The 26,690-nt window shown below is 38.4% G+C and overlaps 1 long non-coding RNA gene across 1 annotated transcript; it reads right to left on the bottom strand.

Moving 5' to 3' along the window:
- Nucleotides 1–551: 551 nt before the first annotated feature.
- LOC130457320 (uncharacterized) lies at nucleotides 552–24,220 on the bottom strand. The gene is made up of 3 exons (XR_008916500.1): nucleotides 23,908–24,220; nucleotides 18,272–18,391; nucleotides 552–811 (listed from the first exon to the last, which is right to left on the bottom strand). It is a non-coding gene; the product is annotated as an uncharacterized LOC130457320 (long non-coding RNA).
- Nucleotides 24,221–26,690: the final 2,470 nt, after the last annotated feature.

Below are 26,690 nucleotides of genomic sequence, written 5' to 3'. Positions count from 1 at the left end.
CCAAGCACATGAAGACTTTTGGGTGGAATGGATAGAAAAGAATTCATTCCAACAGAGTCATGAAGGCAACTGAAGCAGACTCTGTGGAGCTTGGTTAGACATTGAAGATGCCAAGGTCATCTAATGCATCCTGAGCCATCACCAGTCATCCTGTCTTGTCTTCCACTGACTCTAGAAGAGAAAAATGAAGCAGAAGACTTTGCCTCACTTAAATCCCATTCATAAGCAGGTTGAGAACATCACCCTCATGATGTCATTGGTCCTCTTCAAAGAAAAAGGACAAACAAGAGCACAGTGTTCTACCCCTATAAAAAATTCTCTACCTCTGGAAAGTGAGGAAGATGCACATTCTCACATCTTCTCCAGGGCTAAGTTTGGTCATTATAATTACACAGCACTATTTTCCATATTTTGGGGGGGTTTTCATTCACATTGTTATAGTCAGGGCATATGTTATTTTCCTGAATCTGCTACTCTACCTGTTTAGTGTTCAGTTCTCGGAATTCTTGAATTTTTCTGAATTTCTTATGGCAGAGTAATATTCCAATATGTTCACGTACCATAATTTATTTAGTCATTTTCTGATTGATGTTTATTTTGCTCCCAGTTTGTCTCTAACCAGAAACAGTGTCACTGAACATCCTGGTATATGTTGGATCTTTTGTTTTTTCTTTAACTTTGCAGTAAAAGCCTTGCAATGGGATCTTTAGTTCCCAGAATGTGGCATTGTAATAAGATTCTAGTTTGTTGTTTCATCCAAATTGTTCTTTCAAATTTTGTTGTCGAAAGGTCTTTTTCAATTGTGTCCGGTCTTTCAATTACATATGAAAAATGATGAAACATGGTTAACAGAACATCTGGTCAAAATTCAGTTAATAGTTTGCATCATCAAGTAGAACAGGAGTCATTTAAATTTTATTATACCCTGGGAGAATCATCTTCCAAAATCATTCAGTCCCCCTGACCATTTACTTCAAAGATTCTCCTTTTAGCTGGTCAATACTGCCCTAAACACTGCCTTAATTCAAGGAAAGAATCTCTCCTAGGCCAATTGGGGGGGTGAGGGGGGAGACAGAGTAGGACATTGTTTCAGATTTGATAGTTTTTTCTTTTAAATTAAGTTTAAAGTGCTTTCTCATATTTCCAAAAGAGGAAGCAGGGTTTGAGTGCTTTTACATACGGTTGTTAATAATTTTCAATTCTTTTGAGAACTATTTGTTCATATCTTTTGATCAACCACTTATCTGTTGATGAATAGCTCTTGATTTTTATACATTTGTGTTTTCTCTTTTTCTGGAAAGCAGATATTTGATGCAAATATTTTTTTCTCCTAATCAACAGCTTTTCTTCTTATCTAATTGCTAAGATTTTTTTGATGCAAAAGCTTTTCAATTGCATGTGTTCAAAATTATATTTTGTGATTGCCTCTTTCCCTTATTTGATTAACCTTCCATTAGCCATAGCTATGAATGGTATCCTATCTCATTCTCTTCTTAAGTTTTTGGTTCTTTTTTTTTTTTAACCCTTACCTTCTGTCTTGGAGTCAGTACTGTGTGTTGGCTCCAAGGCAGAAGAGTGGTAAGGGCTAGGCAATGGGGGTTAAGTACTTGCCCAGGGTCAGACAGCTGGGAAGTGTCTGCGGTCACATTTGAACCCAGGACCTCCCATCTCTAGGTCTGGCTCTCAATCCACTGAGCTACCCAGCTGCCCCCTTGGTTCTTTTTTTAATGATGTGACCTTTAGTTTTCAAGTCATGAATCCATTTTGAACCTACTGTGGTATGTTGTATATGATGTTAATCTAAACCTAATTTCTGCCATATAACTTTGCAGTTTTCTTAGCAATTCCTGTCAAACCTGAAGTTCTTCCTCAACTAGTTTAAGTTCTCAGGTTTATCACACATTGGGTTTTGTTGAATTCAATTATTTCTGATTCTTCCTTATCTAGTCTGTTCTCATCTACTTTGCTTTTTTTAAAAAGTGCAAATAGCTTTGACGATTATTGTAGAAAGTTAATTTTTTTAACATTGTATTGAAATTTGTTTATCTGTACCCTCTACCTATTGCTTCTTCTTTTTTTTTTTTTAAACCTTTACCTTCTGTCTTAGAATTCATACCAAGTATAGGTTCTGAGGCAGAAGCACAGTAAAGGCTAGGTAATGGAAGTTAAGTAATTTGCCCAGGGTCACACAACTAAGAAGTATCTGAGGCCATATTTGAACCCAGGACCTCCCACCGCTAGGCCTGGTTCTCAATCCACTGAGCCACTTAGCTGCCCCCTACCTATTGCTTCTAATTTAGCACTCTGGAGCCAAGCAAAATAAATCTAATCCCTCTTCTCTAAGACAGCCTTTTGCTTCTCTAGAGAATATATATTAATTTATATTAAATTCACACACTTTCAGAAACTAGAAAATAGCTACCATATCAGGAGGAATGTTCCCCAGTTCCTTCAACAGAACCTTTTTTGATTTCTCCAGTCCTTTTGACAAAATCCATTTTATCAGTGTGTCCCCTTAAAAGTATCCCCAGTAGTTAGCCAATGAAATGTTACATATCACAGGTACCTTTGTATACAGGTAACTGTTCAATTTCCAATTAACCATTTTTGTTCTATCATTTTCCTTAATAGAGAAACCAGAAGCAAACTAGAAATCCGCTTTCTCTCTATCATAAGCTGTCACCATCTAATTCATCCAGAGAAATGATTCTATCCCTTTTTAAAAAGCTTTCTACCAAGTTAGTTGAAGAAAATAACACAGCTTTTTATTTGTACTTAGGATTCCTTACAAGCCTAGCCTCTGACATTTCACACAGGATCATGGCTTTTGTTTTTATCTTTGGTTACTTGCCACATTGCTATTAACTTTTTAAAACCGAGTTCCTCACTATTAGCCCATGAAGGGCAGCTGGGTAACTCAGTGGATTGAGAGACAGAAGGTTCTAGGTTCAAATCTGGCCTCAAATAATTAGCTGTGTGACCCTGGGCAAGTCACTTAACCCTCATTGCCTAGCCCTTACCACTCTTCTGCCAATTCTAAGGCAGAAGGCAAGAGTTTAAAAAAAAGCCAACTATTAGCTCATGAAAGCATCAGAGATAGTGACAGTGTATAGGAAAGTGGTATCATTGGGGAAATCTTGATGGGCAGTGGCTTTAAAACTAAGCTACAAGGCTGATTTTTTTTTTTTAGTGGGGGGAGTAAGTGTTCGAACAGTCAACATTAAGTTCCTCCTTATGTGTCAGGCACTGCTAAACACTTTTGGGATACAAAGAGTCAAAAGAGAGTTCCTGCCTTCAAGGAGCTTATGTTCTAAAGGGGAGACAACATGCAAACAAACATATACAAAACAAGCTATATAAAAGATAAATAGGAAATCATTAAGAAAGGGAAGGCACTAAAATTAAGATTGGTTAGGACAGGCTTCCAGGAGGGAGAGCATTCCAGGAATGGGGGACAGCCAGAAGATGGAGTGTCTTGTTTATGAGGCAACCAGGAGGCTGGTGTCACCTGACAGAAGAGTACATTTTGGGAAGTAAGGTATAAGAAGACTAGAAAGGTAGGAGGATTCTAGGCCATGAAAGGCTTTAAATGCTAAACAGAACATTTTATATTTGATCCTAGAGGCGGTAGGGAGCCACTAAAGTCTACTAAGTAGGTAGGATGACATGTTTAGACCAACATTTTAGGAAAATCACATTAGTGACTGAATAGAGGATGGATTCAAGTATCGAGAGACTTGAGGAAGGTGGACCAACCAGCAGGTTCTTCATTATAATATTAACAATAATATATACACAAAGGTGAAAATGATGAAAGACTATACCAGAGTGATGATAATGCCCCAGGAGAAAAGCAGCTAAATTCAAGAGATGTTCCAAAGGTGAAATCTCCAGGCCTTGGCAACAGATTGGATGGGGGTGGGAGAGAGTGACAGAGATTGAGGGATTGGGGATGATTCATAGGTTGTGAGGGACTGGTAGTAGGTTGGTGTTGCCCTCTACTGTAACAGGGAAGGAGGGGAGGGAAGATTTAAAGGGGAAGATAATAAGTTCTATTTTGGAATATTGAGTTTAATATTTCTACTGGATGAGGTAGGTGTTACAGTGGATGGAGTTCCAGGCCTGGATTAAGGAGGACCTGGGTTCAAATCTGGCCACAGATGCTTCCTAGCTGTGTGATCCTTGGAAAGTCACTTAACTCTGTTTGCCTAGCTCTTGCCCTTCTGTCTTATAGTAACTGTTTTTTAAAAATATTTTTTTTCACTGGACATCCAGTTTGAGATATATGAAAGATAATTAGAGATAGGAGATTGGATGTCAGCAAAGAGATTTGTTGGATAAATAGATTTAAGAATAATCATCACAGAGGTGTAAATCCATTGTGAGATCACCAAGTGAAATAGTAGAAAGAGAAAAGGATTCAGGACAGAACCCTGAAAGACTTGTAGCAAAGGGAGCAGAGGAGTTAGGTAAGTAGGAAAATAACCAGGAGAGAATGGTATCCCCAAAACAGAGAAGAGTATGTCAAAGGGGGAGGGAGGACCAACAATGTCAAAGACTGCATAAAGGTCAAAGAGAATGAGGATTAAGAGAAGGCCATAGGATGCAATAACTAATAAATCATTAGTAACTTTAGAGAGAGCAGTTTCAGTGAAATGATAAAGTCCAAAGACAAACTATAAAGGGTTAAGAAGACAGGAGAGGAAAAAGTGGAAGCATCTTTTGCAGGCAAGTCTTTTCAAGTTTAGTTACAAAGGGCAGAAGAGATATAGGACTATGGTTAGTAGGGACGGAAGGATCTGGATGTGGGAGGTAGGGACATGTTTGTAGTCAGTAGGGAATGAGCCAGTAGATGGAGAAATTGACAACAGATGATAGGATGAGGAGATGGAGGCAGAGATCTGTTGGCCAAAGGATTGGGATGGGATGGAATCACTTGAACAAGTAGAAGAGGTAGCCTCAATAAGGAGTAAAGCCACTTCATCTTACCAGACAGAAGCAGAGGAGGAGAGAATGGCAGAAGGTACCTAAGTGAAAGGAAATTGGGAGGAGGGGAGAAGAGGCAGTACATGACAAATGGCCTCAACTTTTCCCATAAAATATGAGGCAAGGTTTCTTAGCTAAGAGGGTGAGGGCAGGAGAAGTCATGAGAATTTTCAGGAGGGATGAAAAGGTTTAGACTTGCTGCTGTGGAGAGTAAGATTATGAGTTAATAGGACAAGTGCAGAAGGATTGCCTAGCAGCAGTGAGGGTCCAGTTAGTAAATCTAATCAGAATGATTGCATACTTTCCTCTACTTCCATTCAGCTACATGTGTGTAAGAGCAAAGGTGATGAATGATGGGGAGTGACCTAAGGTCAAGATTTGGCTGACCATCATGGTCCCTATGATAAAGGGTCTGAGGATTCAAGAGAGGACAGTGTAGAATGGAATTCATTCACTACAGAGTCAAGAGAAGAGAAAAGAAAGTGCCTAGTGTAAGGAAAGAAGATCTGATTGAAAACTGAGAGGTCGAGTTGGTGGTCATTGGCAAAGAGTAGGGTTATATAAGGGAAGGTAGAGAAAGCTGGAGTGGTAAAAGGCCAATAGATTATTGTTGGATAAGGGGATTTCAGAATTCTTGCACCAAAGGTAATAGCTCTGTGCGCAACGACCCACATATCCAAGGGTATGACCATCTTTGTGTGTGGCTGAGATGAGATGGAGGAGTAGGTCTGTGAAGTGAGTGGGTTAGGGTATTTGAGTAAAAAGCTCGGTACTGGAGACAGGAACCAATGGGGACAGCTAGGTACTCCTGCAACCTCTCTTCTTCCCATCTTATCAAGCATCAACTTCCAGAGTCATATCTCCCCACCTCTGCTATCTTCCCCAGATTAGATTTTATTTCCCTTTGAGTTTACTCATCGTGATTAATTTACAGATTAATTTATACCTTATCTATAATGTAGAGATAGTAATGCTTATTACTTATTACCTGACCTCACCTATTTCTTGAATTTCTCAGGTTTGTTATATCTATCCCCTTTAATAGTAATGCTTGTCATTGCTCTCCCTCACAGGTTTGGGGTAAGAATTTCATGAGAAGAATTATACACATTAGAAGGCCATGTAAATGTGAACTATTGTTTTTATGTGCTCAACAGATGTTTTTCTCATGCAAATCAAACTTTAGTATTTGTGTTAACCTACTCACTTACCTATGTCAAAAACTCTCTAAGAAGTGGAAGTGATGGGAGTGCATGAAGCACTAGGCAGAAGCAGGGAGACAGGAGAGGGAGAAAAAGCAACATGGCCAGGTTGGCCTCATCACCTATTGCCTGAACTGTTTAAAAAAAATTTTTTTAAACCTTCCTCATTGGTCTAGGTGGCAAAGTGGATAAAGTCCTGGGGCCTAGAGTCAAGAAAATCTGAGTTCAAATGTGACCTTTCATACTTATTAGTTGAATGATCCTGAGCAAATCACTTAACTTGTCTGCCTCAGTTTCTTCCATTGTAAAACCAGGATTATAAGAGCCTCTATATCCCAGAATTGTTATGAGGATCAAGTGAGATATTATTTTAAAAACACTTAGCACAGAGCCTGACATATAATAAATTATTTATTAATACATTAATGTGTTGTTATCTTTATCTTTCCCAGATTGTATTTTATTGTATATATTTATAACATATAAATTATAATTATGTTATTGTAATAATGCTATTAATAAATGCTTGCTTGCTTCCTTTTTCCTGGCCTCCAGTCTCTTCCCTCTTTAATCTGTTTCACATACCTGCCCAAAGGATTCTCCTAAAACCTAGACACTCCCTATGTCAATAAGTCCAGTACTCCAGTGGTTTCCTTTTACCTCTAAGACAAATGCAAACTCTTCTGTTTGTTTAAAACCCTTCACAGCCTAGTTCCAACCTACCTTTCCTAGTTTGCTTTCTTTGGGGAAAAGCGTCCTGTGTCATTTCTGTATTATTACAGGCATTCATTTTTATAAGCTGCTTATTTTACTTTACATATGTATGCATAAAGGTACCCCCAAAGGTAAATACCTTTTTCATTTTTGTCTTTTTATGTTCAATATCTAGTACAATGTCTGGCACACAGAAAGAGGCAGAGTTGCATAATCAATAAGACACTGAACTTAGAGTTAGGCGGACCCAGAGTTTGAATCCTGCCTCAGACACTTACTAGCTGTGTAAACCCAGGCAAGTCACTTAACCTCTCTCAAATTTCCTCATCTACAAAATACCTACATCCTAAGGTTGTTGAAAGGATCAAACCTTCAAGTGGCATGTAATTAGCATTTATTATTAATAAATCCTTATTGAATTTAATTTAATTGAAAGCCAGAGCAATTTTCTATGTATTAATGAGAATAATCTTCAGACTAGAAGGAAGGAAAATAGTGATCACTAAGAGCCAGTATTGGTTCAAGAAGCAAGTCCATGCCAAGCACTCTTCTTTTTCATTTTTAACAAAGTTACTAGATTGATGAATTAAAGAAATTCTGAAGACATGAAATATCATTCATCTCCCATATACTTTTGTCATGTACCTTTCTAGATTTTAGTAAGGAATATGACAAAGTCTTTTATGATTTTCTGGTTTTAAAAATGGAATTTTTTTTAAAAAATGGAAAATTTGAGGAAAATTACAACAGGATAATATGAATTTTTAGCTAGATGGTCAATCCAAAGAGTTTATTTATTGATGTTAACCTGGAAGGATGTCTTTAGAGAATTGCTACAATGATGAAATCTCAGACTTTGTTCTATTTAATATGTTTTATAAATGAAAATGTACTTATAATGCTACAAAGCCTTATTCATTAATACAATTTGGTATTAGTTAAAAAAAAAAAGAAGTGGATCAACAGAACAAATTAAGTTCACAACATACCAAAGAAAATATACACAATAGTATTATGTTCAAAAAAGACCAAGGCCCCCAGTTACAGAAGGAAAGAATTGCTATTTGACAAAAATTGCTGAGAAAGAAGTCTAGCAGAAATTAGATTTAGATCAACATCTCATACTATACACCAAGATAACCTCCAAATAAATATGTGACCTAGTTATGAAAGATAATATCATTAAAAATTTCAGAAAAGGAAAAGAGTATTACCTTTCAGATCTATGGAGAGAGTAAAAGTTCATGACTAAACATAAGTGATGAAGGAGCACTCATACAAGGTAAATGGACAACTTTTATTTTGTAAAATTAAAAAGGTTTTATTCAAATCAAATGAAGGAAATATTAGAAGGGAAAATGGGTACTTGGGAGGATAAATTTGCAACAAGTTTCTCCGATTAAAGTCTCATTCATCTATATAAGGAACTGATTCAAATTTATAAGAATAAGAGGCATTCATTCCCCAAATGGATAGCTGGGTGGCTCAATGGATAGAGAAACAGGCCTAGAGACAGGAGGTCCTGGGTTCAAAAATGACCTCAGATACTTCCAAACTGTGTGATCCTGGACAAGTCACTTAAACCTCAATTGTCTAGTCCTTGCCACTTTTCTGCCTTGGAATCTATGCTTCTAAGAAAGGATTACTTAAAAAAAAATAAAAGGTATTCATTCACCAAATGATAATTGGTCAGACCATCTGAGTAGGCAATTTGCAGAAGAAATTCAAAATACCAGCAATATGAAAAAAGTGCTCAAGATCACTGATAATTACAGAAATATAAATTAAAGCATTTGCAAATTAAAGAAGAAATGCAAATTTAAGCATCAATTAATAAAACTTTTACCTTTATCTCAAACATATTAAAATGTCAACAAGAACAAAAAAAAATTACAAATGTTAAAGGGGCTATGGGAAAACAAGTACATTAGTACCATGTTATTGGAATTCTGAATGAGTCTAATAATTCTGGAAAACAATTTAGACTGATGCCCAGAAACATAACCAACATTATGTTCATACTCTTTGACCCAGCTATATTACTACTACCTGGACCCCAATGAAATCAAAGAAAGACAAGGCTTTATATGTACAAAAATATTTAAAACAGCTTTTTTTCATCTTAGCCAAAAATTGGAAATTAAGGGAATGTCATCCTATTGGGGAATGAACAAATAAAATGTGGTATATAAATTGATGGAACTTTATTGTGCCATGAGAAATGATGAAATGGGAAAATACAGAGGAAACCAGGAAGACCTTTTTGAACTGATGAAGAATGAAGTGAGCAGAACTAGGAAACAGTTTATCCAATGATAACAATGAAAAACAACTTTGAAAGGCTTTGGAATTGGATTCAATACAATGATAAACTATGAATTCCAAAGAATGAAGATGAGGCATCTCACCTAACAGAAAGAGGTAATGAATTTAAAATGTAGAAAGACACATTTTTAGACATGGCTAATGTGGGAATTTGTTTTGCTGGATTATGCAATTATCTGTCAGGAGAATTTTGTGGCATGCATGTATATGTTTATGTTTTCACTTTTGGGGTGGGGAGCAAGAGGGAAAAATTAATTTTTAAAAATATTTCCCACATGAGAAATAAAAATTTTTTAAACTTTAAATATGCTTGAAAATTTTTCAGTTAATATAACTGGGAGATATGAGCTGGAATGATGAAGTAAATATGTCATGATCTCACAAAGGTTGATTCAAGCACACCCTGGACAATAGGAAAAGATTCAGAAGGTGGCGTCAAGGAAATAGCTCTCACTGATCTTGTGACCCAAAGTCATTATGACCTAGGCTTGTGGGCTTAAGCAAAGGTCTTATGCAGACTGGTCATCTAGCGTCTTCCTGAGGCCTCCCCAGGCAAAGGAACCTAGAACTTGCCTGTCAAATCTGTCCAGGGTTTATCATCTCTCAAACCCTAACCTCTACCAGGACCACTACTCATTGTCTCTACCCAACAAAAGTTTACCACTTGTCAGAGATTTTCGAACCACAGATTACTATTCACATGCAGAACATTTTCAGTTCTGAGATTCTGTGAGTCTGTGGCTGCCAATATCCCATGATCTCTTTGACAAAGATTCCTAAGAAAATAGAAAAAGTGCTTTGAAGATGTCAAAATTAGGCTGCCAGCAATATTGTGGAATGATCAACTGTGATAGACTCAGCTGCTCTCAGCAATGCAATGATCCAGAACAATTCTAAGGGATTTAAGAAAAAGAATGCTATCCACCTCCAGAGAAAGAGCTTTTGGAGTAGAAATGCAGATGAAAACACTTGATTTATCACTTGTTTATTTGGGTATGTGATTTGGAGTTTGGGGTTTTATAAGATTATTCACTTATAAAAATTAATATGGAAATAAAAAACAGATTAAATGACAATAAACAATTAAAAAAAAGAATTATGCTGTCAGGGGGCAGCTGGGTGGCTTGAGTGGATTGAGTGAATTGAGAGCTAGGCTTTAGGGTTCAAATCGGGCCTCAGACACTTCCCAGCTGTGTGACCCTGAGCAAGTCACTTAACCCCCATTGCCTTGGGACTTACCAGTCTTTTGCCTTGGGACCAACACACAGTATTGATTGTAAGATGGAAAGTAAGAGTTTAATAAAGTTATGCTGTCACAGATCTTTGACATAGAGAGTTATCATCACCCAGTCCTTTGGTATTTAAGATCTCAGCCAACTTTCCAAATAGCCTGATGCCTAATACCTTCCCGGTGATACATGTGACATGAGGGAAAAACAAGGAAAGCCACCTAGGCAACCAGACTCCCCAGAGCCATCCTGCTCTGTCTCTCTGATTCTGTCTCTCTCTCTCACATAAACACATCTTTTTTTTTTTAAACCCTTACTTTCCATCTTAGAATCCATACTGTGTATTAGTTCCAAGGCAGAAGAGTGGCAAGGGCTAGGCAATGGAGTTAAGTGACTTGCCCAGCATCACAGAGTTAGACAATGTTTAAGGCCAAATTTGAACCCAACCCCTCCAGTCTCTAGGTTTGGCTTTCTATCCACCGAGTCACCCAGCTGATACACATATCTTTTTAAGACCAAAAATTTGTCAGGGCTATTTGGCTATAAATGATAGAATATAGCAATTTGAATAATCAAAATCATAGGTAACTCAAAGGATAATGGAGAGATTCATGGAATATAAAGAGATTGCATCTCATTACCAAAGATAACTGATATGCAAATGTTTGTAAAAACAAATCATTAACAAATTTAATATAAAAAGGAGAAAAATTAATTGATAAAATTACCAACGATAAAGAAGAGACCACAACAAAGACCAAACAATTAATGTTATTAGGGAATATTACTCCTCTTTCTCCTTTGCTAGCTTCTCCTCTAGATCACACCTTCTAACCATAGATGTCCAGAATTCTGTCCTCTTCTTTCTGCATACTATTTCATATGGTAATTTCATCAGCTGCAATGAATTTCATGACCATTTCTATGACAATGATTTTTTTTTTAACTCTTCCCTTCCATCTTGGAATCAATACTGTATATTGGTTCCAAGGCAAAAGAGTGGTAAGGGCTAGGCAATGGGGGTTAAATGACTTGCCCAGGGTCACACAGCTGGGAAGTGTCTGAGGCCAGATTTGAACCTAGGATCTCCCATCTCTAGGCTTGGCTCTCAATCCACTAAGCTACCCAGCTGCCCTCAATGATTATTTTTTAAGGTAAAATATTATTTTTATTTTTGCCACTGGTATTATAGCAGATTTTTTTAAAAGGTTTGCCAGAGGGTTATTTAATGCAGCAGTATAACAAGAAAGTAAATTATAAAACATTCTCTTACACACATCTAGGGAGACACTCTCCCCTAAGTTCCTTTAGCTCCTCAGGACAATGGAGTGAAACTTAAAATATTTGCTACAAGACATTCACAAAACCAGTTCCACTTCCTAATGGGGTATAGTCACTAGATAAGTCAGCTACCACAGAGCTAGGTATGATGAGGATTCTTAAATCTATTCATCCCAACCCTTTCTCTCTGCTGACATCCAATTTTTCATCTACAACAATGTTTCAGACACTTCAAATTGGATGTCTGGTAGACATTTTAAAAACAATATGTCCAAAATGTAATTTAATATCTTCCCCCTCTAAACTCTTCCAACCACCCTGCTTCTATACCTTCTCTATTACTTTATCCAGCAACCCCATCCTCCCAGTCCCTCAAGGTCACAACCTAGGAGTCCTCCTGAATTCTTCCCTCTCTTACCCATCAGATACAATCTACTGCCAAGGTCTATCAGTTTCACCTTGAACAGATAAAAAAATATCTCTCAAATATGCCCCCTTCTCTGAGTGCCACAATTCTAGGGCCATTTTACCACTGCATGTCTGGATTGTTGCAAAAGCCTGCTGCTGAATTAAAACAACTCTGAGGTACCACCTCAGACCTAGCAGATTGGCAAATATGGCAGCAAAGGAAAATAATAACTGTTGGAGAGGATGTGGCAGAATTGGGACACAAATGCATTGTTGGTGGAGTTGTGAATTGATTCAACCATTCTGAAAGGCAATTTGGAACTATGTCCAAAGGGTGATAAAAGACTGCCTGCCCTTTGATCCAGCCATAGCACTGCTGGGTTTGTACCCCAAAGAGATCATAAGGAAAAATGTACAAAAATATTTATAGCCACACTTTTTATAGGGGCAAAAAACTGGAAAATGAGGGGGTGTCCATTGATGGGGCAATGGCTGAACAAATTGTGGTATCTGATGGTGATGGAATACTATTATGCTGAAAGGAATGATGAACTGCTTGATTTCTATATGAACTAGAAAGACCTCCAGGAATTGATGTGGAGTGAAATGAACAGAACCAGGAGAACATTGTACAAAGAAAGTAAAACACTGTGGAACAATCATATGTAACAGACTTCTCTGCTGGCAGCAATGATCCAGGACAATTCTGAGGGACTTATGAGAAAGAACACTATCCACATTCAGAGGAAGAACTGTGGGAGTAGAAAAGCAGAAGAAAAATATATGATTGATCAGGTAGTTTGATTGGGGTTTGGGCTTTAAAAGTTCACTATATTGCAAATATGAATAATATGGAAATAGGTTTTGAACAATGATACAAGTAAAACCCAAGTGGAATTGCTTGTCAGCTCCAGGAGAGGGGAGGGAAGAGGAAGGCGAAAAACATGAATCATGTAACCATGGAAAAATATTCTAAATAGACATATAATTTTTTTTAATACTCTAAAAAAAGACCTGCTGCTAAGATCAGCCTGCCTCAAGTCTCCCCTTACTCCTATCATCCTCCATTCAGTCACTAAAGTGATTTTCCTAAAGCACATGTCTAATCAAATCATCACTCCCACCACCACCTGGACTCAATAAACTGCAAAGCTCCTTTTACCTCCAAGAGCAGATACAAAATGCTGTCTGGCACTCAAAGCCCTTCATAACCCAGTCCCTTCCTACCTTTCTAGTCTTCTTAAATCTTACACTTAAGCAAATATTTTCTGATGCAATGGCACAGGCCTCCTGGCTATTTCACAAACAAGACTCCATTGCTCAGCTTCAGGAATTTTCTCTGACTGTCCCCCATTCGGGGAATGCTCTTCTTTCTCCTCTCTGACTACTGACCTCCCTGGCTTCCTTTAAGTCCCAGCTAAAGTCTCCTCTTCCACAGTTAGCCTTCCCCAACCCCTCTTAATTTCAGTGCTTTCCTGCTATTAATTATTTTATATTTATCTAGTATATAGTTTGCTTTGTATGTATTTGTTTGCTTGCTGTCTCCAATTGTAAATTCCTTGAGGGAAGAGATGTCTCTTTGACTCTTTCTTTTTTCCTTTTGTATCCCAGGATTTAGCAGAGTGCCTGGCACTCTTAATTAATTAAATACTTAATACATATTGATTGATTGAATACTGTATGAATAGTTATATGAAACAAATTGGAAAATATGAATTAAGGGATAAATAAAATGAAAATACATTAATGTCAAAGTATAGATTTTAAACCAAAATAAACATATACGATAAAAGGAAGCTCGCTTGAAGAAAAAAGTACTTGTTTTCTCCACTTATGTTTGACATAGGTTTCCTTGTTTTTGGTATTGTTTTCCTTTCTTCATATCTCCTGCACTCAGTAGTGTGATAATTAAAATGTCTTGGGAGCAAGGGAAATATATAACAATTATGACCACTGAAATATGTTTTCTACTGTGTCTTGGGTTTATATAAATATAAGATGGTCGCCAGGGAATATATTCCCAATTTATGAATATGCCCAAGCCAACTGGGTTTTATAGAGAAATTTAATTTATAATACACTGATTAATCAATAGAAAAAGAGAGAAAGTAAGAAAGGAATAAGAATGAAGGGCCTCAAGCCAATAAGGCCTAGACCTCAGTCCTAAGAGATAAATCAGTCAGTTGGTTTTATCACTCACCCAAGATCTCTCTAGGTAAGGCTTCTCATGCCAACCTCAGGCTCCACCTTCAAGAGAGCCTCCTTTCAAGAAATGTTTCCAGAGAATTCTCCTCCTTCAGAGCCAGCCTTCTCTCCTGGTCCTCCCACAGAGCAACCTCCTCAGTCCTCCTTCAGAGCCACCTCGATCAGAGCAAAACCTCCTTCAGAGCAAAACCTCCAACTCTCAGAGCAAAAAAAAACTCTCCTCCTCCTGTCCTCAGACCCTGCTATCTTTAAGGAAACCACCTAAGTTCCCTCCCCTCAGTTCTCCCATCTACCAATCACTGTTGATGTCTCCCCTGTGCCAATGGTGGCTCTAGTTTAACCCAGGACCGCCCAGAGGTCTGTGGCTTTGCACATGTCTGTTGAAGGTCATATTCTCAAATAATTAAATCTTGATCCTTTGCTGCAGCCCTTCCTAAATCCTGTTACTCTGAGTAGGGTGGAGATTGGAAGTTCCAAGACCTCTGTCATTCCAAGTATCTCTATTGTATCAATTCTAAAATCAATCATGACTCAAAGAACTTCCTGTTCTATGCTTAAGCATAGGTCAAAGCCCTTTCCATTGTTTAGCAAAAGGTTTCTGTCCTAAAGTAGTCTTAAGTAGGGAGGAGAAGGATCCTCCCATGCCAAGGGGGTTCACATTCCAATAGAGTTCTTACTATCAGTAGGAAATTTTTTCCAAGTATGAAATTTCCCAATGGTGAAATTTCCAACATTCATAAGTCTAAGAAATTTTAAGGTTTACAGTAGGCACATAAAAGACAATAAATGCTTGTTGACCAACTGGCAGAGAAATGAAAATTCTCCAAATTCTAGCAATTACCCAGTCAAGAAAAAAAAAACATTACAGTGATTAGCAGCACCTCCCAGACATCTTTATCTCTATGCTGATGATTCTCAAATCTACCTTTCCTACTCCAGTCTCTGTGCTGATATTCACCCATGTATCAGGCCATCATCTTCACTCCATCCCCCATCAGAAAATTAAACTCCAAACTGGAATTGCCCTGGGCCCTGATAAGCCAGCTTTGGCCTTATCTTGCTCCATTCTAGGCCTCCACAGCACTTTCTGGAAATATCCAGGCATTTTACCTTATGTATACCATCCAACCCCATACCCCTATACATGACTTCCCCATTAAGAGTTAAGCTCCTCAAGGATAGGGACTGTCTAGCTTACTTTTATTTTTATATCTAGTGGTTAGCACAATGCCTACCACACAGTAAACACTTAAAATGCTTTCTGTCTGTCTAGCTATCTATCTACAATGGAAGTGAAGAAGCCAAAATGTTAAACTTGTAAAAGACAAGATAGGACTCTTAAAAAATCCAACTGTCTCAACCAAAATAATTAATAAAATAAATAAATTTAAGCACTAAATTAACCCACTAAAATAATTCTCTCTCTTTTTTTTTTTTGGCCCAGTCTTGAAATTTCATTGATTTAGGAAGCTCCTGGCAAATTAATTCCTCTCCGAAGGCAGACTGGCATCCTTATATACTAGCAATAACAAGCAAGAGCATGAAGGGGTGCATGGAGGTATTCAGTAAAGACTAGTAACTCTGGTGTGAGGATTTGCCAAGTCTTTTTCAAGGCTGCTTGCTTCCTTTGGTGTCTACCTACCACCCAGTTCTCACCCATGGCTCTAGGAAGCTGTAGTATGCACATTGGCCACACCTGGATAAACCTTCTTGGCAATCTCAAACCCATTTCTGAGTTAGAGGGGATGTTAACCCAAAGCATGTGAAGACATTCCCTGGCAGAAGAAGCAGGTGGAAACAATCTGTTCTAATATCCATGATGGTACCTGAAGCAGGTACTGTGAAGTGCTTAGAGCTTGGTTAGGCATCAGAAAAGCCAAGGTCATCCACTGCATCCTTAGCCATCACCAGTCATCTTGACTTTTGTCCCACCACCGGACTTCAGTGACTCCAGAAGAGAGAGCGGGGCTGATGACTTTGTGCAACCCTGTGTCACTTAAATCCAATTTGTGTTCTAGTCAAAAGATGCCACCCATGGGGGCAGCTGGGTAGTTCAGTGGATTGAGAGCCAGGCCTAGAGATGGGAGGTCCTAGGTTCAAATCTGGCCTCAGACACTTCCCAACTGAGTGACCCTGGGCAAGTCACTTGACCCCCATTGCCTAGCCCTTACCACTCTTCTGCCTTGGAGCCAATACACAGTATTGACTCCAAGATGGAAGGTAAGGGTTTAAAAAAAAAAAGATGCCACCCATACCATTTTAAAGGTTATTATTTTACTTTCTTATTATTCTATTATTTTACTTCTACCTCAAAGTCCTGTAACAACAAGCAAGTAAGGAAGCAACAGATGCAGATATACTGAGAGCTGTGATCACAATTCTGCACACAGGCTACCCAGGGCACAGGATCATCTTCTCACTGGACCAAAGCAGCAGTGGGATTCAGCAGGCCTTTGTGTTTGGGTGTGGGAAGGGGTTAGAAAAGGTGCCCTAAAAATCATCTGATTCACCTACCCATAACCTTCTTGACTAGGCAAGGTCCCTACTGTAAAGATAATTTTAGCGCTGTGACCTAAACTATATTTAATATATATATTATTATCACCATGGGATATCCCAAATAAAATACCCAAGTCAGCTGGAAATTTATGATGATTTTAATTAATATAGTGAGAAGGAATTAAGGAGAAGAGAGTGAAAGAGGAAAAGAGTTCATTTAAATTGCTCCGGCTCAGGCTGAGTCAGGCAGGAGTTTGTAAATCTTGAAATCTAATGTTAAAAATTTCCCCATCAGGGAATTCTTAATTGGAACAAATTCCCTACTGAGAAACATTTCCCATTTTGATGTGAGAACTCACCAGGATCAGAAATGGGAAGACCTCTACTCCACCCATACTTAAGACTGCTTTAGGGGAGAAAACTCATTGCTAAACAAAGAAAGTACTTGGATCCATGCTTATGGTGGGGCAAGGAGTTCTTTGAGCCAGGTCTGTTTTTACATACAATGAGATGCTAGGTACCTAAAAGGGTCGGGCAAGTTTTGTCTTAATAAGATTAGTTGACTCAGCTGTGTTTTTCTCTAGTTCAGACTTACTGAGGATCTTGGTCGACTTAGCAGGAATTTAGATGGGCAGTCCTTTGGAAAGTGTCTACAGTGATTGGTAGATGTAGGGACTTAGGGGAGGTGACATGGGAGAAAAACCCCTATATAAGAAAAAGCAGAATCTCTTGAGGAGATATATTCCTTTTGGAGAAAGCCTTTTGGAGGATCTCTGATGAGGACCGCTTGGGAAGAATCTCTTGAGAGAGGCTCTGGAGAAGGGAAGCTCTTGGAGGACAATCTCTAAGGAGGTCTCCCTAGAGTTCCTCTAAGGGGACTCTGTCCCTCTGGAGGCTCTGGAGAGAGGCCCTTTGGAACAGTCTCTGGCTGGAAGGCTCTCTGGTGAAGCCAGCTGAGATGGAACTGGCCTGGTGTTACTAGAATCCTTGTTTAGTCAGACCTTGTGGTGAGTGTAAAAAAACTGACTGATTTCTCTCTTAAGACTCAGGTCTAGGCCATATTGGCTTGAGGCCCTTCATACTTATTCCTTTCTTACTCTCTCTCTCTTTCTTTGATTACTCATTGTATTGTTAATTAAAATCTCTATAAAGCCCAATTGACTTGGATATTTGAATAATTGGGAATATTTCCCTGGCGACCACCTTATATTTGATTTAAAAACCAAGACACTGTAGTGAAACATATTTTCTGCAGTCAAATTTACTCACCCTCTCTTATATCTATCACAATTTATATCTTCCACCATTTTAACTCACTACAGTTTAAGACCTCAACCATTTTAAATCTCACAAGTTCAAGGCCTTGGCCAAGGGGGCCTCCCCTGAGAGCCAAGGGAAAAGGGAGTCAGTCTTATCACTCACCATGTGACCGTCTTAAGGAAGCTGTCTGAGGGAGCTCCTCCAGGCTCAAGTTCCAGGATCGAACTGGTGCCCAGGTCTGCTCACAGGAAGTCACCAGAACCACCTCTCCAGGGAAAGACACTGAAGAGAAGAAGTGACGCAAAATATATGGACGGTTTTACATCACTTACCTGCGTCTCATCTGTACCAATGGTAGCTTAGCATAATTTAGGACAGCCCAGGGGTCTGTCAGCTGTTTCTGCACATGTCTGTTAAAGGCCATCCTCCTGAATACTTAATCTTTAAGTATGGATATAGACATTCCTGATTTTGTCAGACTAAGTATCTTCATTGTTACAATCAGGAGATAGATAAATGCAATATCCACACTACCTTGCCATCAAATCACAAAAAAATGTACAAAAACTTCACGATGACAATTGTTCTCATCATTGGTACATGGAATGTGCACATACTTATGAACAACATGAAATCCAGTAGGCTTGAAAGATAAAGAGTTCTTATTGCAAGAGAACTCATGAGGTACCATCTCCAAATAGCATCTTTAAGTGAAGTCAGAAGTGAGTACCCATTTTTCTGGAGTGGTCAAAGTAATGAGGAGCACCATGAAGTTGGAATAGGTTTTGAAATCAAATCTAATTTAGTCAGCAGTTTGTTTGTTTGTTGCCTCCCCAAAAGAGTGGATAATATGTTTATTATAATGCAATTGCCACTTGCAGGGAAGTGCTATGCCACCATTATCAGTAAGGATGTTCCCACTGTGAAGAACTCTGATGAGGTCAAAGAAAAATTGTATGAAGACCTGGAGACTCTCATCAACAGTGTGCCAAGAAAAGGAAAAGCTTGTAATTGTGGGTGGCATTAATGCCCAAGACGGCATGGACTATCAGATATGGCAGGGAATCCTTGGAAGGAATGAGTTAGAAATAGCAACAGTAATTGTCATTATTTAAGACTTGTATATCTCATGACCTTCTCATCGCCAGCACTGTCTTCCATTTACCTAAATATAATAAAACTTCCTGGAGGCATCCTCAAAGAAAACAATGGCATTTAATAGACTATGTCATTGTAAGGAGGAGAGGCAGGGCAGATATGAGAGTGATTGAGGTGGAACAGTGCTGGAGGGATCATAAATTTATCCTCTCCAAACTTGTCAGAGGTTGATAACTTGGAGCTCATCTAGATATAGATCTGAGTGCCCTCTGTCAAGAGGTTGAAATTCAGAGTCTGTCTGAGAGTGAGCCCAAGTACCCTCTCCCTCCCCTTCTTTAGGCCTCTCTGTTGCTGGCAAAGACATGCTGTTGCTGACCGTTCCATGAATCTTGGATGGAGTTTGAGTCATAATCTTACCCCAAGTGCCTATCTGCATTTCTTGAAAATATTCTCTCACCCCAATTCCTGGAATCCTTATCCTGCACCAGGTGTCATATCTACCATCCTTGTTGTACTTTCCCAAGGACTGCCTCAGGCTTTACCAAGGACCCGCCTCAATGGTATGGCTTCATTCTTTGTGATCTGTACCTTTAAAAACCCTTAGTTGCCTGCAATAAACTGTATTTTGTCTGCCATCAGTGGGTAAAAACCCTTCTGACTCCACACTGTGTCTGTTATTATTTGGATTCTTATCTTTTCCCTTGCCCTTACTTTCAGGCAAGGTCCCTAAAATTTCCATCTTTGATATTCCTCTATTATTTTCTTCATTCCTTACCTGTGGAACCCTGGTCTCAGTCCTGCCCCTCCTTGGGAGCATTAACACAAACTAAACATTTGCATTCAACAAAAGCAGCGGTCCCAAAGCAAGATGATTATAAGAAGACTTAATGTTAACAGATTAGAGCACTGAAGAACAGTTTGTTGCTGACTTGGAGGGAAAGCTAAGCTAACACAGGATTGGCCGCAGTGCAACAGAAAAGATGTGGGCAGTTTTCAGAGAATGAACGTACAGCACTTCATTTACTCATCTGGGCCGGAATACTCAAAGATATCAGAAAAATTTTAATGAAAATGATGGCTAAATTCAGAAGCTACAAAATAAAAAATGAGTACTATCACAATAAATCTGTAATAGGGAGCAGCTGGGTGGCTCAGTGGATTGAGAGCCAGTCCCAGAGACAGGAGGTCCTTGTTTCAGATCTGGCCTCAGACACTTCCTAGCTATGTGACCCTGGGCAAGTCACTTGACCCCCATTGCCTAGCTCTTATCACTCTAATGCCTTGGAACCAATACATAGTATTGATTCTAAGACAGAAGATAGGGTTTTAAAAAAATAATAAATCTGTGGGGTGTATGGGGTGCTCAGAGAGGAGTAATATCTTTGGTATGGAGGGCTTGTCGTGCCCTCCTAGGGCAGCTCTCCAGCCTCTGACCCTCACCTGACACCCAGCTCTCACTTGTGGCTCCTAGTTGCTGCTAGCATGGGGCAGCGGCCACACCCCGGGCAACGGCTTCGACAAGCCGGCTAAACCTTGTGAGAGTAGCCATCGGGTCATCGACCCCTGGTGAACCAGGGCTTTGCTCACCCAGCATGTGAAGACTTGTCTCAGCTGAACAGATGGAAGAAATCAATAAGAAGGTTCAACGGCTGAGAGGGCAATACAGCAAGGCACTGTGGAGTGTTGGAGCACAAGTGTCTTTGTGCACACTCATCTATCCATAGATGAAAACGCACAAAGACAATCATCATCCTCGGTTACCGAGAGACTACTACTATACTACTGAATAAATCTGTAATAATGGGAGACTGAAGCATAAAAGGTCTGAGATTATCTATTTATCAACTAAAAGTTGTCAATAATAGAAGGCATTAGTTTCTCAGTAACCAAAGATCCTTGATACAGTTAGAAGAGCTTTTTTTTTTTTAACACTTCAGTGTTAAACTCCAGAAACTCTCCCCAAACTAAGACTGTGATTAGTTCTTAATTATATTATCTGACCACCTGACCCTAGGCTTCATCCATCATGGTGACTGGGAAACATAAATTAGGCCAGCATCTTCTTGTAAGGACCAACCCCACAGTGCCCTCCTAGATCAAGGACTTTCAGGTCAAGGTGTTATGGAGAAGGATATAGAATGATTCTTCTCCCAGAACATTCTCCAGAAGGTCTCTTATCTACCACTCCCTGTACCAACAGAATCCAACACTAGGAAAACATCTTGTGACCAGGCTGAATCATCTTTCATCCATCTTATCTCTTTCAACTGGCATGTTGCTTTGCTCACTTACTGTAGACTGGAAGTAGATCTGCACAATAAACTCTAAGGCTCAAAACCTTAAAACTTGGTTATAATAAAGCATGATTATAATGGTTACTATTATGATTAACAAAACATTAACTATAAATTAATAATCAGTAGTTGGGGGTAGCCAAGCAGCTCAGTGGATAAGAGAGCCCAGGGCTAGAGATAGGAGGTCCTGGGTTCAAATGTGTCCTCATACACTTCCTAGATGTATGACCCTGGGTAAGTCACTTAATCCCAGTTGCCTAGCTCTTACAGCTCTTCTGCCTTGGAACCAATACACTATATTGAGTCTAAGCCAGAAGATAAGGATTTTAAAAAATAATCAATTTTACACTCTACAGAGTTTATCAGCAAGACAGGTTATCTGTCTCTAAGAAGGCATCAGTAAATTATTTAACTTGAAAAGGCTACAAAAGCCAAAACTAAACTGGAAAGACAATTAGTATATGACTTTCTATTTGCAGATGATTTTGCATTCATTGCAGCTTCTGAGACCAGGATACAACAGAGCATTGATCAATTCTCTAACACTATTTGGGCTTGACAAATAACAAAGAAAACGAGGGTTTTCCACCAGCCAGCATCACACCATCCATATTTAGAACCATTGATTACAGCAAATAGAGAAACTTTGAATGTTGTGGATGAGTTCACTTATGTTGGCAATATGCTTGCCAGAAATGTCCACATAAATGATGAGGTTGACCCATGCATTGTCAGAGCTAGCTCAGTATTTGGGAGGCTCTCTAGGAAAGTGTGGGAGAGAAGAGATATTAGGTTGCCTACTAAACTGAAAGCCTACAGAGCCATTTCAGGAAACCGGGCCACCTCCATTTGATTTGTCTTAGGTAGATTCTGAAGAACACCTGGCAAGATAAGATACAGGACACTGAAGTCCTTTCTTGACTGAATTGTCAAACATTCAAACTCTGCCACAATTCCAATGGACTGGCCACATTGTTCAAAGGCCAAATATGCATTTGCCTAAAAGACTATTTTATGGGCAACTCACACAAGGCAAGTACTCATACAGAAGTCAGAAGAAGTGTGTCTCTGAAGAACTTTGGTATTAATGGTGAGACATGAGAGACACTGATACAGGACTGCCCAGAATGGCATGCCCAAATAAAAGAAGGTGCTGTTCTCTATGAGCAAAGTAGAATTGCAGTAGCTCAAAAGAAATATAAGATTCACAAATTTAGAAATATCTCCATGCCAGATGACTATTTGTGCCCAACCTGTTTTAGAGCATTCTAAGCCCATATTTTGGTCTGATCAGCCATAGTTGGACACACTGTACATTAACTCCAACATAGTAATATTATTTTGGTTTTCTTTGAATAGGAAGGACAACAACTAACCAAGAGCAAGAAAATAATAAAAAAGAAACTATGTTTGTAATAACAAAAAGAAATTATAACATCCCAGGCATGGAAGTATGATTGATGTATTAAATACTTGATCAGATCAGTTAATGCTAAGGGCAGGAGAATTCCTGGGCCTAAGTCACAAAGGCTTAGCCCTCACCTGGTCAAACCTCATTCCTCTGAAAAGCACATGTCAGGTGAATACCCACCTACTCTGATCGTGTCATTGTCTATTCAACCAATGTTAAGACCTACATACTATGTTACATATTCATTGATCACCTCTCAATCCACAATAAATGCTGGGGTGAGAGATGCTGCTCTTCCTCTTGATTCCGACAACCTTGGAGCTCTTTCTTCTATCTCTCTTTATCTTTCCCAGCACCACTCTTGGCCACGTGCTTTCTATCTCGGAATTCTTACTTCCACATGTTCTCTTATTTCTCATATTTTCCTTTAATTGATTTACAAAGGAAAATATCATTAGAAGCAAGCACCGCTTCCCATATCAATTAACTTGTCTTTGAGTCTTTATTTATCACCCATCTTCCTCAGGCTCCTTCCTCCTTCTCAAGTTATATCCCACAAAGAAAAATTATATAGCAACTGCTGGACGGACTGCTATAGAAATTATTTGGTTTAGCTAAACAAATTATAGCATATGTATGTAATAGAACATTATTGTACCATAAGGAATAATGAAATCAGCAATTTCAGAAAAAACTGGGAAGACACATGAACTGATTCAGAGTGAAATGAGCAGAATCAGAATAACTTATACAAAGATAGCATTTATAGAGAAAAACAATTTTTGAAAGGAGCAGAGCCAAAATGGAAGAGAAAAGGCAGGAATCTGCCTGAAATTCCCCAAATTACCCTCCAAACAACTTTAAAATAACGTTTAAAACAAATTCTGGAGCAGCAGAACCTACAAAAAGATAGGGAAAACAATTTCTCCATTCCAAGACAATTTAAAAGGTGTCAGGAAAGGTCTGTCAGTCTGAGGTAGGAATAGAATACAGACCAGTGCACTAGAGGTAATCCCACAACAGCAAGATCTGGGGGGAAACTTGAATCAGCAGCAATGACTTCCTGAGTCCACAGATACTAAGGGGATCAGACAACTAGTCAAAGGGTGGTTATAGTGGTCCCTTTGCTGGCACTGGGTACAGTGTACATATATGAGTCCCACTCCTGGGTCACAATCCCAGGGCGAGGAGGATCACTAACATAACAATACTTGTTGCCACAGCAGACCTGGGACCCTAGTCACAGATCCAGGAAGGAAAAGAATGTTTCTGGTTGCTCACAGACCAGGAGAATAGTAAACATTCCTCTTCTTAGATCATACCACCATGGAAGAACTAAAAACTTCCAGATACTCAGAACTAGCTCTGAAAACAGCAAAATAAAAACCCTAAAGTTTAGGATAGTGTTCCCTCCACTACAGGAGCAGAGCCCAACTTTAACAGCTTTTTAAAGTTTAAAGTCAAGAAATAGGCTGAAAATGAGCAAACAACAAACAAAGAAATTGACCATAGAAAATTTTAGTGACAGGTAGGATTAAAACACAAACTCAGAAGAAGACAACAAAGTCAAAACTGCTGCCTTCAAGCCCCAAAGAAAAATGTAAGTTGGTCTCAAGGCCAAAAACAACTCCTGGAAGAACTTAAAAAGGATTTAAAAATCAAACAAGACAGATAGAGAAAAAATGGGAAAAGAATTGAGAACGATGCAAGAAAATCTTTTACAAAGAGTCAACAGCTTGGTAAAGAAGCTACTAAAAACATTGCAATGAAAAATTCCTTAAGAAGAATTGACCAAATGGAAAAATATGTACAAAAATTCACTGAAGAAAAGAACTACCTAACAAGTAGAATTGATCCAATGGAAGAGGTACAAAAGTTCACTGAAGAAAATAATTCTCTAAAAATTAGAATTGGGCAAATAGAAACTAATTACTTCAGGAGACATCAGGAAACAATAAAAAATGGAAAAAATGGAAAAAATATAAATTGTTAAATATGTCACTGGAAAAACAACTGGCCTGAAAAATAGATCCAGGAAAAATAATTTAAGAATTACTGGACTACCTGAAAGGCATGATCAAAAATAGAGCCTAGAAATCATCTTTCAAGAAATTATCAAGGAAAATTGCCCTCATGTTCTGGAACCAGAGGGTAAAATAGAAATCAAAAGAATCTACCAAACACCTCTTGCAAGAGATCCCAAAATGTAAATTCTCAGTAATATTATAGACAAAGTCTAGAATTCCCATGTAAAGGAGAAAATATTATAAAAGAAAAAAGAAAACAATTCAAATATTGTGGAGCAATAATCAGGATAGCACAAGATTTAGCAGCTTCTTTTTTTTTTCAACCCTTACCTTCCATCTTAGAATCAATACTATATATTGGTTCCAAGACAGAACTGTGGTAAGGGCTAAGCAATGGAGGTTAAGTGACTTGATAATAGTTATACAGGTCGGAAGTGTCTAAGACCAAATTTGAACCTAGGACCTCCCATATCTAGGCCTGGTTCTCAATCCACTGAGCTACTCAGCTGCCCCCTTTAACAGCTTCTTCAGTGGATTTGGAATATGATATTCCAGAGAGCAAAGGAACTAAGACTACAATAAAGAATCACATACTCAGCAAAACTGAGTATGATCCTTTCAGGGGAAAAATGGATATTCAATAAAATAGAGGACTTTAAAGCATTCTTGATGAAAAGACCAGATCTGAATAGAAAATTTGACTCTCAAATACAAAATGCAAAAGAAATGTAAAAAGTTAAACAGGAAAGGGATTCAATAAAGTTTAACTGTTTACATTCCTATTTGTGAAGTTGATACTTGTAACACCTAAGAATTTTATCATTATTCTTGCAGCAGGAATATAAATACATAGACAGAGGACATGCATTTGAATTGAATATGATGGAATGATATCTAAAAAAAAGAAAATTAAGGGATGAGAAAGAGGAATGCACTGGGAGAAGAAGGAAGGGAGAGGTAGAATGAGGTAAATTAACTCACATAAAATGTATGAAAGAACTTTTACAGTGGAGAGGAAGGTGGGGAAGGGGGCACTGAACCTTATTCTCATAAGAATTGCTTAAAGAGGAAAAAAAAATATATATATATATATTTCTCAGTTGGGTATAGAAATCTACCTTACTCTATAGGAAACTACCAAAAGAAGGGGTAAAGAGAAGTGGGGGCAAGGCTGATAGAAAGAAGGGAAAATGGGGAAGACAACTATCAGAAGAAAAATACTTTTGAGGAATGATAAGGTGAAAAGACAGAGAGTAGGATAAATAGGAAAATAAGATGAAGGAAAATACATAGTAATCATAACTAAGAAAAAAAATTTACAGCAAGTTTCTCTAATATAGGCCTCATTTCTCAAATACATAGAGAAATGGGTCAATTATTTAAGAATACAAGTTATTTCCCAACTGATAAGTGGTCAAAAGATAAACAGGTAGTTTTCAGATGAAGTAATCAAAACTATCTATAGTCATGTGAAAAAAATGCTCTAAATCACTACTGATTAGAGAAATGCAAATTAAAACAATTCTTAGGTCCAATTCACCCATATCAGATTGAGAAAGGGAAAATGACAAAGGTTGGAGAAGATATGGGAAAATTAAAACACTAATGTATTTTGGGGAGGAGCTGTGAACCATTTCAACCATTCTGGAGAGTAATTTGGAACTATTCTCAAAGGGCTATAAAAACTCTTTGACCTAGCAATATGTATCCCAATAAGATCAAAGAAAAAAGAAAAGAACCTATTTGTACAA

The sequence above is a fragment of the Monodelphis domestica genome, chromosome 2 (genome assembly GCF_027887165.1).
Source record: "Monodelphis domestica isolate mMonDom1 chromosome 2, mMonDom1.pri, whole genome shotgun sequence".
NCBI classification, from domain to species: Eukaryota; Metazoa; Chordata; class Mammalia; order Didelphimorphia; family Didelphidae; genus Monodelphis; species Monodelphis domestica.
This window is presented reverse-complemented; position numbering and strand designations above follow the sequence as displayed.